This window comes from Antechinus flavipes, chromosome 4 (genome assembly GCF_016432865.1).
Source record: "Antechinus flavipes isolate AdamAnt ecotype Samford, QLD, Australia chromosome 4, AdamAnt_v2, whole genome shotgun sequence".
Lineage (NCBI taxonomy): Eukaryota > Metazoa > Chordata > Mammalia > Dasyuromorphia > Dasyuridae > Antechinus > Antechinus flavipes.
The window spans coordinates 281,157,417-281,175,280 of NC_067401.1; positions in this window are offsets into that span (position 1 = coordinate 281,157,417).

The following is a 17,864-nucleotide window of genomic DNA, read 5'->3' on the forward strand; positions in this document are numbered from 1 at the left end:
AAATGATAGGAGAAGCAGCCAAAAATGGAAATATAGTAGGGGGCATGGGATCTGCTTGTGTGTGTGGGCAGTGGGCAGTGAGGCTGCTGCTTAAGAACGGGGTGTCTTAGAAGTGGGGTGTGGAGTCTGAGGAATTGTCCTGGTAAGGGTTCCTGGGATTCATCCAAGCAGCAGTGAAGATGTGAAGCACATTTTCACGGTTTTAGTGTCTGCTTCAGTGGCTGGGGAGTGCTCTATTGAGCTCATCTTGGCTAATGAGATTCCAGTCTTTCTCTCTACCAGTTACTTATCAGTTTAAAATTACTCATAACTATTTTTGGGGTCCCATTTACATATGATTTTGACATACAATCCCAGAAATATGCTTTCTGTCCTCATAAGTCTTATAAACTAGGAGAGGAGATGGCGTGGCTACTAATAATTTAAACCACAGAAATATATACTAACTGGATGGAAAAAACAATCTGGTTCTGAAAAAGGAGAGCTCAGAAGTCTCCCCTTTCCCCAGTGGGGTAGACAGGGCTCCAGAATTGGAAAGGCATGGAATGCCTAGAGGGCAGTACTATGGTTCTTTTAGGGTGGCAAACCATGGGGTTTTGAGAAGTTCTGGTAGGGGTATGGGGGGGTCTACTTCAGGGGAAGTTCCAAGCTCTGTCAAGATGGTGTGTCTTAGCAAGAAGGGTGGGATTCCTAGGAAGAAGCAGGATGGGAATGGGAATCACCTGAAATTCATCTAAGGGTGACAGAAGAAATTGAGATGCATCCTTTGGTCTACTTCAGCTTAATCTTGATGAGTTCTTTATGGGTTCTGATTTTAGCCTGCTTCCTCACATTCTTGAAACCTTCTTAGCAGTAGCTAGAGTTGTCCATGGATCTCAGTCATTCCCAGCATGGAGTCTTGTGTGTTAAAGTCTGGAAGTTTTCTTGTTCCCATCAAGAGTTTTCCTTGGCTCTTGTCTAAATGTCTTTAATGGAAATGATTCCAGAGAATTTTTCAAGCTGTTTGCATAATGCATTGAGGGAAGGGGATAGGGAGAGTTTATGCAAGATACTAAAAGTGCTAGCTATGGTTTTGCTGTTAAGTGGACTAGCTTATTCTTTATTAGTGTATTCATACATAAATAGTAAAGGTTCCTATCTTGTTCCATTTGACCTGGAAATACAGAGAGTGTATTCCTGAAGGATAGCAGATGACTAAGAATTAGTCTGCAAGTGGGCCAATCTCTGGCTCTACTTCTGACTTTCCAAATAGTGCCTTTCATGTCTGCCTCCACAATAGTATCACTCTGAAATTTCTCTCATTACCTTGGACTTTTTTCTGGAACATACATCTGTCCCTGCAACTCTGTTATACTGGAATATCCTTCCAAGATGCTGGTCTCTTTCTCCAAAGAATGAGTTCCTTCTAGTATTTCCATTTGGGGTTGGGATCCAAGCCAACTAATCTATTCAGTCCTGGCTCTGCTACTGACATGCTGGACTTTGAAATCATGAGTGTGCAGTATACGCCATCTCCTTTCCCTTCTAAATTCTATTTTCTTTCTCTTCTGATATTCCCTGAAGAAGATTTGAAAGCATTGCTGTCCTTTCTTGAAACAGGAAAGAAGTAAATTTTTCCCAAACCTTCACACCAATTCTGTCTCTCAAGTATACATATATAATAGTCAGGTCTTCAACCTAGAGCTAACTTCCATCTACCTATTATATATACTAACTCTACAACCATGAATATGTCATGTAATAACTTAGTGCCCTCAGGCAACTCAATGGAGAGACTAAGAGTTACAGATAATTGTCTATTCACATCATTAGAGATAATTTTCACCCCATTAGTTCCCAATTTCCTGTGATTTCATCATAGGTTCACATCAGTATCTTTAAAAGCTCATTCCTCCAAAAACCAACAAATAATCCCCCCAAAAGGCACTGTTCGGATACAAAGATATACAAGATACAGAGGGACATAATCATTCTTGGGGGGAAGGAAGACATTTAAAACAATTGCTCATTTTGAGATATTTTGCCTAATCATATTCCAGGCTTTCTCTCCACCAGTTACTTATAAGTTTAAAATTATCCATAAATACTTCTAGGGTCTCATTTACATATGATTCCAACATACAACCCCAGAGATTTGCCTTCTGTCCTCATAAGTCTTATAAACTAGGAGAGGAGATGGCATGGCTACTAATAACTTCCACCCACAGAAACATATACCAACTGGATAGAAAAACAATCTGGTTCAGAAAAAGGGAGAGGTCAGAAGTAGCACATCTCTTCTTCCCTCAGTAATACATGTCCTTTGTGCCATGGACATCTGTGATAGAGGAAATATATTTATAATTCCATATAGCAAGGATGGAAATTTTCAGGTCAGCTTCTAGTGAACCTCCCCTTCTTCATGAGATATTGGCCAAGGGAGAGAAGATATAGCATTTTGTTTTCGAAGCACATGTGTGACTTTTCTTATAACCTTTACCTGCCAAATCATGCATGGAAAGCATTCAACAAGAGTTAAAACGTCTCTCCCCTCCAATCTACTCCCACTCCCCACTGAGGCAGTGGGGCTTTGATTCTGAATCAGTTACAATACAGTGTGAATTGATGAAATTAAACTGAACAACAGCTTGTCAATGAGGCTATTCTCTCAAAAGTAGTTCACTTCCCCCTTACAAATGTTAAATAGCTTGGATCTAAAAACAGAGCAGTTTCCCCACAAAAGTGATGAAGGGAACTCTTTAGGAAAGGAATAGCTCAGGTGCATCCTATTAAACAGCTTGATCATGAACCACTAGGTGACAACCAGGGGAGTGCTTTCTAAAAAGGGAGAAATTAAACAGCCTAACCATCTTAAATTGGTATGATTGTAGATTATGTAAGTCCACCACCTTTTTTTTTTTTTCTTTTTAGGGCTATTATTGAAAACCCTCTCCTGCCTGTACTGGACTGGGAACACCCCAAGCAGAATTCTGCCTTGTGTCAGTGCTTTGCAGGCTCCTATTCAGGAAACCATTTGGCCTGCAAAGTTGCTGGGTTTTCTGTAAACACAGTGAAAGGAGACAGTTATTGCATGAAGGTGAGGGAGTGTACCTGCATGACAATAAGGCAAATGTCATGGCAGAAACACAAAGCCAGCGTTCCATGTGACCTTTTAGACAGAAACCAATTTACTCTCCCAACGTCTCGAACAGAAAATTATGGTGTAATCGTTCGTGTCAATACATAATTTATTTTGTAATAAATAACTACCCACATATTTATGAGCTCCCCTCCTCTTGCTTTTATGATGCTCTTAGGCTAACTCTGCCTTCGATGCACAGTTCAGAATCATTACAAGGCTTTCTGTTTTGAAGACTGCTCTCTTCACTAAGCTTAGTAATGACTGAAGAATGCATTACAGGATTAAAAGCCACCCTCTATTTCCGGGAAGAGAACCTAAATTATTTATTTTTGTATTTTCAACTTACCTCATATCAGGCTGAGGGATTCATGGGAGCAAATAAAAAGAAAACCCAACTGAATGCAGCATTAAGCTACAGTCTAAAACACCCTACCTAAGAGAAAAAATCCTCTGCATTCAGGGAAGGCTAAAATCAGGGAAGTCAGAAAATACCGAAATAAAGTTTGCAATCACTTTGAAAGCAATGGCCCCAAGAGGAAGCTGGGGTATTCTTATATGCAGGTAATTTGGCTAGTCCCCAAGCTACCTGCTGGAGCCTTTTACAATTTAAATCCAGGGGATTTCAAAAGACAAGACCTAAATTCTTCCCAGGTGACAACTGCACAGTGACCTCTCTGGAAGCAACCAGCAATCTGGCTTGAGCTCACAGAACCCTGGGTGATCTCATCAAAAACTTTTCTAAAACAAATCTCAGGTGGTCCTAGTGCTCTGAAACCTTGGCAAAGGACAAAAAAGGGGGTCAGGATTAAAGTTCTCCCTCCTCCCTCTGTGGAGTTGTTCTTTAAATGGAAGATAGCAACAACACAGGAATACAGGAAAACTTCCTTCAGTGCAACTCAATTTAACAAGCACTCCTTAAGCATCTATTATGTACCAGGCATTATGATAGGCACTGTATATACAGAGGCAGAAACAAAAACAACATATACAGAGATAAATAAATACAAAATATTTATATAATGTAAATACAAAATAATTTGGATAAATGATAATTGTGGGAAAACAGGAACGACCTAGTTTAAGAGATGACATTTGAACTGAGCTTTAAATGGAGCTCAAGATTCTGAGAGGATTCATTGGAAAGGGAAAGGATTTATGGGAGGAGGAAAGAAGAGGACTTGTTAAGATACAGAGGCAGGAAGTGGGATGGTTGACTGTCAGCAAGGCCTCATTACTGATCGTCTTTAAATTTGATATCCAAGTAAGTGAAAAGATTTGTGGTCTGTAGGATGTAGTTCAGCCCCTTCTAGATGTCCTAAATTAACAACAAAGGCATAACATATGTGCATCATGAATAGATACTGACTTGTCTTTCTCTTAAATATTCATTCCTGACATTTCTGGGCTAATAATTCAAAATATCCACATTTTAACAAATGGGATTTCTCTCACAAGCTAAATTTTGCTTTCTCAATTTTATAGAGAAATCATGATGTCTAGCATGTGACAACTCACTCATCCCCTTGGTCATTAGCTGCAATGTCACCAGAATAAGATTTCCACAGCTTTCCAGCAGAGTGAAGCAATAGGACAAGTTGAAAAGCATAAGAAAGATGTGAGTAAAACATAAAATAGTCAAAGCATATAAATATAATGGTATAAATATAATTACTTGAAATATCAATTGCTTTTTAACTAAATATTGTTTCATTTTATTCATTGCAATTTATTTTAAAATTTTCTTTTGAAGACTTATTGATCCTACTTTGTCATTCTCTTTTTTTCTCCTTGTCTCAAATATTCACAACTACCCCATCTTATTCAGTGCATTTAATTCCTGAAATGTCGTAAATTCCTGGAAGCCAGCTTGTAAAGTAACTTACAAATACTAAGCAAACAACTTTTGATTATGACAACAAATTTTAAAAATATTTTTACTTTTCTCTAGTTACATTTAAAAATCTTACATTTGTTTTTAAAACTTTTGAGTTCCAGATTTTTTCCCTTATCCCCACCCCCAACTTCCATTAAGAAAGCACATGTGAAGTTATAAAAAACATTTCCATAAAAGTCATGTTGTGGAAGAAAACATAGATTTCACTTCTGCCTAAAAGAAGTATGGCTTGATTTATTGTTTTGTTTATTGTCTAGACTAGTGATGACAAATCCAACATGTTGACTTAGAAAACTACAATTGATATTAACTCTGTTGTATTGTATTTTATTTATTTCATTTAACATTTCTGAATTACATTTAAATCTCATTGGATCCAGAGTTATGAGGGAATTTGACACTTCTCATTTAGCTTGAAAAAAGTGATAGAGAAAATCTATTTATACTTAATTATAATATACTTTCAGGTTGGCCATATCCAAAAAAAAAAGTCTCATTCTGCCTTTTGTGACCTTCTCCTCTGCCTTAGGAGGTGCCTGGAACTATCTCATTACATTTATAGGAGTTCAATGTAATAGTTGTTCTATCATATTTATATACCATTATATTATTCATCCATTTCCAAATTTATAGGGTTCCTATACTTTCCTAATCCACAAATGAATAAAAATAGTTTTGTACTTCCTTAGACTTTGTTTTGCTTAGAAGCAATATCTGCCTTAATTTTCCCTCCTCCTGGTTCACCCCCCTCTGCTTTCTTATTTTTCACTTCTATTTCCTGGTTGAGTGAAATGTATTTTTAGGAGCATCAATTAGCTGCCCCCAGAAATTAGTAGATAGAGTACCAGCCCTGAGTTCAAATCTAGCCCCAGACAAATGAACACTTCCTAGCTGTGATATCCTGGGCAAGTCATTTAACCCCAATTGCCTCGGCTGCCTGTATATGTATATCGTTCCTTCTTTTAGCTAGTCTGGAGTGAATTTCAAGTGTCAGCTACCCACATATCTTCTCCTTCTTGTTTTTATAGATGTGTACTTATGCATATTTGATTATGTAAAATAATTTGTCCTAACCATCCTTTTTCTTCCCCAACTCCTGCCAAATATACTCCTCTTAACCTTTCTTTTCACTCTTTTCTTAAGATCATCAACGCATAATAAAAACACTCTCAAATTGTGGCTAATTGGACTCTATGATCTATATGATAACATTTCAGAAAAGACACATGTATCACCTCCTATTAGAATGCAAGAAGTTTTCCCTTGTTTAGTCCTTTACAATTTTTCATGCAGTCTTACTTTTTTATGTTTTTGTTCACTTCTGTATTAGAACTTCAAAGTTTCTTTTCAGCTCTGGTTTTTGCATTAGCAATGTTTGGAGATCTTCTATTTCATTAAATTTCCATTCCCCCTCTTGCATCATTCTCAGTTTTCCTGTTAGTCATTCTTGACTGAAACCCTTACTCTTTGACTTATGAAATATTGTATTCCAAGTGTTGAACTCTTTTACAGTGATGACTGCTAAGTAGTACATGACTCTGACTGTGGCTCCTTGGTACTGGAATTCTTTCTGAAAATCTGAAAGAATTCAAATACCATATATCTGGATGTGTATGTGGGTGTACATGTATGTATGTATGTGCACAGATGCATATATTATATGTAGATATATATACACATATATATACATACACATATATCTGTCTACATAGATAGTGAAAGAGAAACATAAAGACAGAGAGAGAAATCAAGAGACAGAGAAAGAGAGTGATGGAGAGAGAGAGAAAAAAAGAGAGACACACAAAGAGAGAACAGAGAGACACACACAGAAGACAGAGAGAGACAGAGACAGAGAGACAAAGACAGAAAGGAAGACAGAGTCACAATGAGATATGGAGGGACAGAGAGAGGCGGGGAGAATGAGAAAGAAGAAAGAGAGAGAGAAAGAGAGAGAGTGTGTGTGTCTCGCTAAGAAAGAGGGAAAGCAAGAGTGAAAAAGAGAGAGATTCACCAGTCACTACTTGAAAGAAACCCCAAAATGAACACTCCAAAATTTAGTGTCTCTGTTCTCTCTTTGTGTGTCTCTTTTTTCCTCCCCTTAATGCATACTTTCCTGATTTTAACAAGAAGAGACCCAAAGTCATGGCTGTTATTGATGTTTCATTTCCATTTATGTTGTTGTCTCTTACCTCCCCTTCCCAACCTCCTATCAAGTATTATTTCCTCTCAAAGATACTTCCTCAACTCTGTTGAGGTTTAACTTCCTTTTTTTCCTTTTCTTTTAAAAAAATTATTTGGGAATATTTCATTTTCCCTTATATCCCAGAGATTGGAGAAGTCTTAAATAAGTAACTGTACTTTCATGCATCTATACTTGAAACATAAATAGTATGCACTGATTGAAATAGAAATTAAAATATTGGACAAAGTTCAAATAATTGCAAAATCCAACTCATCCTCCACATTGAGATGTGAATTCTTGGGTGTGTGTGTGTGTGTGTGTGTGTGTGTGTGTGTGTGTGTGTTTAATTCTTTATGGTTTTTATGACCCATTTTCTAACATGACATTACCCATGCTCTCATAATTTTATCCATAAAACCACCATGAAATCATACAAGTCCTCTAAATGTCTGTTTTCGTTCACAGAACACAATGGGAAGAAAAAAGCCTGAAAGGTATATGAGGTTTCTAAGTAGAACCCAAGTTGACAATAAAGTATAGTTGTTAAAAGAAGTTAAGTCTGATCCGGGAAGGCATTACATGAATTTAGTATTCAGGAATCATGAGGTAAAAGTCAATTCGAACATCTCCCCCTTATTAGACTCATAAAATGAGGGATTACTGAGTGCAGTACCAAGGTCTACAATTGATGAGGGACTTGGGGTACTTTGAGAAGTTTCAGTGGAGAGCAATGAGAATGATTAAAGAACTGGAAAATGAGGCCCCTGAGAAAACCCCACTAGTACTGGTTATTATTCATCTGAGAGGAGAGAAGCCCACAGGCTCTCTCACAAACAGTCTTTAGGTGTATGAAGGATTGCTATTGAAAAAAAGAAGGCTGGCTGTTGTCCATGTCTTTCTAAGGATAGAACAAGAAGCAATTGGCTTTTAAAGTGCTAGATGATGAATTTCAAGTAGATTAATAGAATTTTTGGCTTCAGGAGGTACCTCAAAATTCCCGTTTAAGATCATAGATATAAGCTCGAGGCTAGGAGGGACTCCATAGGCCATCTAGTCTGCCTCCTCCCTTCATTTTTCAATTGAAGAAACTGAGACGCAGAGAATTTAATTAAGTCACCCATGGTTACTCAAATAGCATATGATCAATGTGATATAGGAAGGAAGGAAACAAGCATTTATCAAGACTGGGCTATGTGCCAGGTACTGTGCTGAGTGCCTTACACATATCTCATTTGATCCTCACAACAACTGTTTGAAATAGGTGTTATTATTCCCATTTTAAAGCCGAGAAAACTGAGGCATAGAAATGAAATGCTTTGCCTAGGATCACATTGGTATTATGTGTTTGAGGCTGAACTCGGCCTTTCTGACTCCAGGCCTAAGACTCTGTCCTCCCTGCCATGCATCTTCCCTATAATGAATAAAGATCTGACTTCAGAATCAAGAACCTGGCTAAAAGTCCCGTCTCTGGCTTATGCACCTCAAGCAATTCTAAATTCTAAGGTTGGTGCCAAATTGCATTAGTAGAAGGAGTTTCCATTTACTGAATCATAGTTTCAGTAAAATTTTAAAAAAATACTCCATTGCCCAGCACTCCAATGTCCTGAGACAGAGTAAGTGCTTATGAAATACTTTTTTTCTACATTCCCATGTAGAGAACCCCACCTGCTTAGATTCAGGTGTTTTCTCTGAAGCAATGGACTCATTGGTGCTTTTTAGCCATGTGGTATCTGCTGAATGTATAGTAAAGTTTACTAAAATATCCTTGCAGTGTGCCCTTCGTTAAGGTGGAGAACAAATATAAAAAGCACATTCTAAAACAGAAAGCATCACCTGCAGTAATGGGAACCAAAGGAGGGAAAGGAATCTTCTCCAGGTGTTGTCAATAGCTAACTTTGTCAACCCTAAGAAGTCAATAATCATTTGATAGCCAATCTATTCATAAATCAGGAATCAGCCTTATCCTGGATAATTGATGGCCCTGCCAGGGCCAGATTTGCAATGGATTTCAATGAATGTTTTAGGTGGGGACGATTTTGAATATATTGAATCAAAGAATTGTAGACCTCAAATGACTTTTGGAGATCATCTAGTTCAACCCTCTCATTTTATAAACAATAAAACTGAACTCAGAGAAGTTCGGTTAATTTAGTTTAAGATTTCAAGTAAAAGAAGCAGAGATTCAGGCCATACTAACATAATTATTCCAATTTAATCAACCAACTTGGTGAACAAAGGATACTGAGGAAACATATGCCCAATCTGCTCCACCGCTACCCTGTGGCTTAGCATTTGTTGTCTACCAGGTGTTATTAATATTTTTATGTGTCAGAGCCCTTCTTAATTGATGGAAACCAACAGTTCTCTATTTTTAATGTATAAAATAAAATATATAGGGTTACAAAGAAAAATCAGCTGAAATAAAGTTATCAAAGTATTTAAAATAAGTTTACATGCCTTAGGTTAAAGAATCCCAATTAGAGACTTAAGAGAGGAAACAACACATGAATCAGCCCTGACACTGACCAAACCTTCAGACTAAATCTGAGTGACCTGAAAAGGTCAGGACTAATTTGTTTTTTTATTCAGGAAAACAAAGGGAGATAGAATGCTTTACAAATACACAAAAAAGGCTCTAGGAACCTTTTAATTTATCACTTAAGAATAAACTGATCAATGAGGTTACTAATATTCTTATTCTGTTATTGCATCCATGAATTCATAACTCATTGAATTCCCTCTCCTCCCTATGGAAAAAGACAAGTCTAATAGATCCCATCAACCGTGAAAGATTTCCAAGTTTCTCCCCAATAGAACCCAACTCTTCATATTCACATTTCAGTTTTCTTTCTACACTAAAAAAGGAAAGGATTTTAGACCTTTCATGCTTTACTGCTTTGACAGATCCATGAACTCATTGATGTGGACACACTATCCAACAGCACAGATTGCAACCCACCCACACCTGCTCATCTTACAGGATGGCTCATGAACTTCAGTGAAAATGCAAGGTACTGTACAATTGGAATCCTTAGAGATAGCATCAAAATTCAAGTGTTTTAATGAAAATAAGCAACCAAAAATTCTTCCTTTTCTCTGAAAAAGTTATCTTTTTATTAAACCTACAAGATTTATTAAGTATCTGTTTTGTGTAAAGTCTTATTTTGGATATTAGGGAAGATATATTAAGACAGAACTCCTGCACCCTTAAACCCCACCCCCCACCAATGGTTGATAATATCATGTATTAAAAGCAGCTAAGTGGCACAGTAGATAGAAAAATTAGTGTATCTGATGACAAGAAGATGGATTTTCATCCACATTTAGTTACTGTGTGATCCTGATCAAGTAACTTCACCTTTTTTAGGCTCAGTTTCTTCATTTATAAAATGGAAAGAATTATAACATTTACCTCACAAGGTTTGTGAAGTTCATTATAAGATTTTTATAAAGCACTTTACTAACCTTAAAGTATTATATAAATGCTATATATGCACTATATGTATATATGATAGCTATTATTATCGTTATTATTCATTAGCAACCAGAATGAGACATATGTGATCTTAAAATGAATAAAAATCCCAACACTTTCTAGCCTCTCATACCAATCTACAACCTGTTTTACCCCCACCACACCTCTGGCACAAGACTAACCTTACTAAATCCCAAACTTGTTACGATCCACTGGAGGACACTGGTCTATTCATAGAGAGATGTACCTATCTACAGATGGGCTCATTAGCCCTGCTCAAATACAAAAGAGCAATATGTGGTAATCTAAAACTAACTGAAAAGTACACCTGCTTTGAAAGCAGCCCATTAGCAATGCAAATGTCGAGTTATCTGCTGTTTTGACAAGCACAATAAGCAAAGCCCATTAGAAGGCATTTGTGAGACAGTTGGGCTTTGAGAACCTGGCTTTGCTCAGTTAGAAAAGCAAAAAAAAGAAGCAAAGCTAGTTCATACTTTGTAGAATTTTGTTTGTTCTGTTTGTCTTAAGTCAAGGCCAATGCTAAGAATGCTTTCACGTTACTCACAATTAGGTGGAACTTATTTTCAAGCATATTCACAAAAAGACCTGTTTTCCAAATATGGGTCCTTCCATTTAAACATCCCCTAGCAATCTCAAAAGGGAAGAGTGGTCCTTACTCCCTTAACTAAAAGGATATTCAGAAGTAAAAGACTTAAAGACACAAATTATTCAAGACTCAAATCTAGGAATATTTTATATATATGACCAGGAAAAATACATGGTATTTGAAATCAGATGACCTGAATTCAAATTCTAGTTTTGCTCATTTTTGCCTTTGGCTAGTCACCAAGCTTGGTTTCCTCATCTATGAAATAAGGAAAGTAAATGAATTAGTTTTAACTTTCTCTTCTGACTCTGAATCTGTGTTTAAATAGAATTAGAAATAGATAAGGCTAAAAAATCAACAGCAAAGAAAAACATCACCTATCACAAATGAACAATAGGGTTCTGTGCTTCCTCAAGTCTGTTCAACTTTGATAATATTCCTTTGTGTTTCTCAGCTGTAACATATTAACAGGAAGATAATAATTTTGCTAGCTTGATCTCTCAAAGGAGATAAAGATGGAGCAATTAACATTTATTCTTCCATTTCTGAAAAGGTAATAATACTTTTAATAATAGCATGCTCTCCCATCTCTACAAACTAATATAATTAATCAAACAATTTTAATCACCTACTATGTGCAAAGTACTATACAGACTTCTGAGTACACAGAATTAAAAATAAAACAATTCTTGCTGTCAAGATACTTTACTTTCACTGAAGGGATTATTAACAGTGCTCTAGAAGAATTTGAGAAGGTAGAGAATATATTTATCTGGGGAGATCAGGGAAAGATTAATGGAGAAGGGGCCACCTCAACTGAAACCTAAAGAGTTAGAGGGGTTGATTAGTAGAAGTGAGGACACAGAATGGTATAGGGAGAAGAATCTTGGACTTGGATTCACAAGATCTGGCTTCAAATCATGATTCTGTTCTTTATTAATGTGTGACTCTAGCCAACTAATTTATCTTCTCTAGGCCTCCATTTCCTTTTTTGTAAAATGAAGGAGTTAGACTAGATCCATCCTAATGTCCCCTCCAGTTCTATGTCAATGATATTTTGTGGAGCATTCTAGATATTGGGATTGTTCTTCTGAGATATCTAAAATATATGAAAGAGAGTAATATGAAATGATGTTGTACAGAGAAATGAGTCAGGACCTTAAATATCAATTTTAAATACAAAGAAACCCATATGTTGTATTCTATGCAAAAGGTAGCCATGTTTCCAGCCCCTATTCTCTTCCTTATTACACCAATAGAATCCATCTTTCTAAATATGGTCCTCACCAAATCCCAAGAAGGGGTAGGAACAGTAACCCCATTTTTTCTCATACCTCTATGGATGTAGGGAATCTTCTAGCACTTACAGAAGCAAGCATGGTCCTTTCCTGCTCCTGAAAGTACATTGTGGATGGTCAATGTCATTGCTTACGATCCAGTTGGCCAAAGGTCCATCCTTGCTGACCACATTAAGCTGCTACTAGTCAGGAATCTTCTCCAGGTGTGGGCATTCTGTATAACCTAAGGTCCATGTAGCAATCTCAGAGCTCTCATATAGCACTCTTTTCCCCTTCTTCCCAAGGATTTTTTTTCCTAGCCCCCTGTTCAAAGGTTGGCTTATGCTATTGATAGCTTCTTCCTCCTATTTACCTTTTAGATCTGGTCAATATTACTGTGCTACCAGCGTTTAGAATTTCTTTTTTTCTTCCCGTGGTTTCTCCATTATGGGAAAGAGATTTGAAAAGTCTTCTCCATTAGAATAAAGTTCTTACCCTCATAAATATAAACAATGTCTCTCTGAAACCATCATCATGGAAGTATATAGGATGTAGATATAGATAAGAATGTAGATCACGTCTATTGCAACTGAATATAGGTCTTATTACCTTATTTTAAGTGATCTTGATATTGAAATTCATTTACTTTAGCAGAATCTTAATAATAATAGCAATAGCTAGCATTTATACAACATTTTAATGTTTGCAAAGCATTTTCCAAATTTTACCTCATGTGATCCTTACAACAACTCTGGGAGACAGATACTATTAATATTCCTCTTTTTGAGCAAAATTAAATGACTTGCTTAGTATCATATAGCTTGTAAGTATCTGAATCTAGATTTGAACTCAGGTCTACCTGACAAGTCTCTTTTGTCTACTGAGGAGAAGATCACATGAAAGACCTGATGAAACCAATCCAGAGATGGTACAAGGCAGGAGATGTCTTGATTACACCATCAGGTCAGGTAACTGGAGCCATTGCATTAAAATTATAGCCCTTGCAACCCTGGCTACAGTCTAAAAGATGGAGTGCTCCTCTTGGTCCCAATCTAGATGCCAGATTTTTTAAAGCATGTCTAAATAAGACCTTCAAATTATCATTGTTGCATGAAGTACCCGAGGTCACTGCACCAAAAACAGAAGACCTGGTGCTATTTACACATCTGAGCTATCCACAGTTCTCAATTGATCTAGCATCAGGCGATTGAAGCTCTTTTCCACACCCCAAATCCCAGGCTGTCTGTTTGAAAGGTTGTACAAGTAAGCCCGTCATACCTACCATTTTATGTGGAAAAGAATACCCTGGATTTTTGGAAAGCTTTTTAAATTCCTTGTCTAATTTTTCTTAAATATGTCTATTAACACTATTTCCTCTCAGCAAAGAATGTTTCCCAGTTGCCAAAACACGTCAAAAAGATAAGCAACTATCTTTCTCACTGTCACATGTATAACCCTAGGCTATAGGATTTTGCTTACCTGTAATATTCAAAAATGAACAAGAACTCAGCTTTAATATGTGGGTAGTTTCCCAGAATGAAAACTTTCCCCCATTATCAAGAGCATTGCCCCCACAAAAATTATAGTCATACTTTAATTTCCAATGATAAATTCCACCACTGCCCTATCTTTTAAAAGATTGAGGTTGAGTGACCCAAAACTAGGTCAACCTTTCTATTTGAAGCTGCACAGTCCATATGATTCACAACAAACAAAAGATGAGATCTAGGTTTGTTCTTCCAAAATTATTACTCTCAGCCTTGTTGCTTTTTTAGTTTGGGTTGTTACTCTGGACTTCAGTATCAGGGTTTGGCATTTTTCTGCCATGCCAACTTTTTCCCCAAATCCAACATTCTGACATATCATTGCTTCATTCAATGTCCCTTACTGGCTTCAAGGACATCCTTTTTAGATCAAATATAAAGTATCTTTTAGTTCAAGCCTCTCTCAGGTCTAATGAGGTTTTGGGGACAAAGTTAAATATGATATTTCTGAACTCTAATTTCAGGACCAAAAAAAAGATACACAATAAATTTATAGTAATATTTTATATATATATATATATATATAGTAGTTCTTTTATCTAGAAAATATCAACCAACTTAGAACATGATCAATAACCAATCAGTAAACAAAACCAAAAAGCCTTCTTAGGAACCAAAACAGAATTTATATAGCACATGCAATAAAGCACATGTACCTTGTCAATAGGAGAGTCCCTCCTGAAAGGGTTGAAAGAAATTCAGTCTGACAAGACTACCTACTCATTGATGAGACTATATTCACAAAATAAAACCCCTACCAGAAAAGGGGTTTCAATTATCTGGAAATTCACTCCACTAGAAAATCTTCTTCTCCAATAATGGTGAATAATTGAACTGTTACTACCCAAAGATTCCCTGGTTACTGGAAATCATTCATCAGTAATGAGATATGTATTCCTACAATTTTTTCCATACAACTAAAATACAGTTTCATATTATTATCTTGAAAATGTTTCCTCTAGACTATTTCTTTCTGCAACTGATAAATACTGTCAGTCTCTGACTTTCTTGTCTTTCTCTGTATCCCTGGCTTGTGTCTCTCTCAGTGTTTCTATTGATATACCTCTCTGTGTGTCTCTGTGTCTGTCTCTTTCTCTGTCAGTCTCTCTCTATCACTGTCTTTTTCTGCTTCTATGTTTGTGTGTATGTGTCTCTATCTCTCTCTTTAATTCTGTGTGTGTATTTGTCTGTCTGTTTCTATCTGTCTCTCTGTCTCTGTGTCTATCTGGCTATGTCTGTCTCCTCTCCCTCGGTCTCTCCATTCTTCATTCTCTCCCTCCCTCTTTCCATCCTTCTCTTATTCTCTCTCTTTGTCTCTGTCCCTCTCTGTCTCTCTGTCTTTCTTTCTCTGTCTGGCTCTCTGTCTCTTTCCCTGTCTCTTACTTTCTGTCTCTGTCTCTCTTTCTTTGTCTGTCTTGCTCTTTGTCTCTCTTTGTATCTCTCCATCTGTCTGTCTGTCTCTCCTCTGTCTCCTGTATTTCATTCAGAGCACTGTACACATGGTTTACAAAGATATGTGCAGATGGTTTGTAGCTCAGATTTTTTAAAATTGCAAACTATGTTTTAGTATCCTTTGGCATAAAAGAAGCAGTAAAAATGTTAAGTCATATTTATTAGCAGATGATACATCATAGTCATCAGAGATATAAAAACCCATTAGATCACAGAGCTTTTTCCCCTGGCAGAACAGGATTAAGTCTCCCACAGAGGACACATCCGATGTACTGATACAGCACTTGATCTTAGCCAAAGACTAAGAAGTCAGCAATGGACTTTTAAAAAGGGAAAGGGAGTGGGGGGAGGCTGTGAGGGAAGAAAGGTGTGGAGAATGGGAGAGGAGGGATCCTTCTATCTCTCTTGGAAAACAGCCTGTCTTGTCTTTGGCAGGAAATGGAATGGATAGAAAATTATGATTCACTGTAGCTTAATCCTCATTTTATACCCTGAAATTAATTAAAAGATAAGGAAATGTGAAGGCGTTGTGCCCAGAATGCGGTAATACAGGTACTGTGTAATACCACATCCATGTATGTTTATTGGAGTAGAATTTCTATCTCCCCATCCACCTAATGCAGATGAGAAAGCACTGTGAAAACAAGACACTCTTTAGCAAGAACTAATACTTTTTCCTTTCCTGCAGAGTCCTGACAGTTTGCCTCATTTTTCAGACTGTACCTTTTCTAATATTCTAGCCCTGATTTCTTCTCTGGCAGCGATCAGTCTGAATTTGCCAAGCTGCAGAACGTAAAAGTCTTTGGAGTGAGAAGCATCAATGAGCCAAACAAACTCATTCCATGTGTCTGTTGGCTGTTTAGTATGGGAATGTTAGCTCACTAGGAAAAGTAAAATTAAAACCAAATATAGAGACCATGCAATTTGCATTGTTCTATATCCAAAAACCCTCACATAGAAGTCCTTTCATGAAACAGAGTTTATCTAGCATTTGCTTTAAAAAAAAAAAAAAAGTTGAAATCTCCATGGAGCCAAAGCAACTAGTCACTTCAGTATATTGAGAGTTAAAAAGGGCAGGGAGAAACAAGGAAAAAGGACAACACATTGTTTGGTATCATGTAGACAAAGTACATTGATTGAATTTTTTTTCATTCTTAAATTTGTCTTTGGGGTATTATGTAAACATAGTCACTGACACATAGGTTTTTAAATATATACATATATATATTCTTACTAATAAGACAGTTAAAATTTATACCATATATATATACTCTGCAAGTTTTAATAGCAGATCATGATACTATTTAGAGTTTATTTTCTAAGCCTCTGATTTAATCTTTGCATTTTTTACGGAAATTATAATGATTGATGGAAACCTTGAGGACAAGATGCTGTTTGCTTCTTCTTTTTTTTCCCTCCTGACGTTGTCTTAGAGCAACATCTAGTGGTTCCTTTCTTTTCTTTAGTAGGGAGTCCTGGATTCTGAAAAGAAATTGCAACCCAGATTGAAGAGACCTTAAATAAAAAGCACCTACTCTAGGGAGAAGGAGGAGAAGATACTGCCTTAGTGTTCTTAGCCTGCTCAGCCACTGTTCTAATTTTTAATTGTTTGGAGATTTTACCCAAATACTAGTCACATTTTTATAACAATTTTAATTTGGATTATGAAAAAAATCTAATGATTTGTGAACAGAATATTAGGTAGATATGATTTTCCATAAACAATTTTCACAAAGCAGAAGAGGATTTTGATTTGGCTAATATTATGCTTTAGAGATACCAATTTAAATTAAACAAATTCCATGGAATGAGTACTGAAAGACCAAATTCAGCAAAGCAGTTCAGTTCAAGAATTCAACACACATTTATCAGAAGCTTGCTAAATGAGTACCATTAGATGGTGAAAAAGATGCAAAATTCACTAAGCTATTGTTTCAGTGGCTTAATGTGTAAATGTCTAAGCACTAGGGGAGATCTAATTTTCAACAGGACATATCTCTGCCTCATGACAATGTAAAATCTAGATATTATTAGCTAGACAATTTAAAAATGAATGCTTACCTCCCATTTACATTGAAGATGTCTTGTTTTTTATATAGTGTGCATGTTGTACCCTCCATTAAACTGTGAGCTCCTTGAAATCAGAGACTGTGTTTGTATTTGATTTATGTTTTTTTTTCCTTTTCTTTGTATCCCCTGCACTTAACATATGTCTGATGCATAGTAAGATATTATTTACTTATTGATCCTGGTTTATTTATTGATTGAAGGCTATGTTCAACAAATACTGTACTAGCTAGTCATAGAATTAG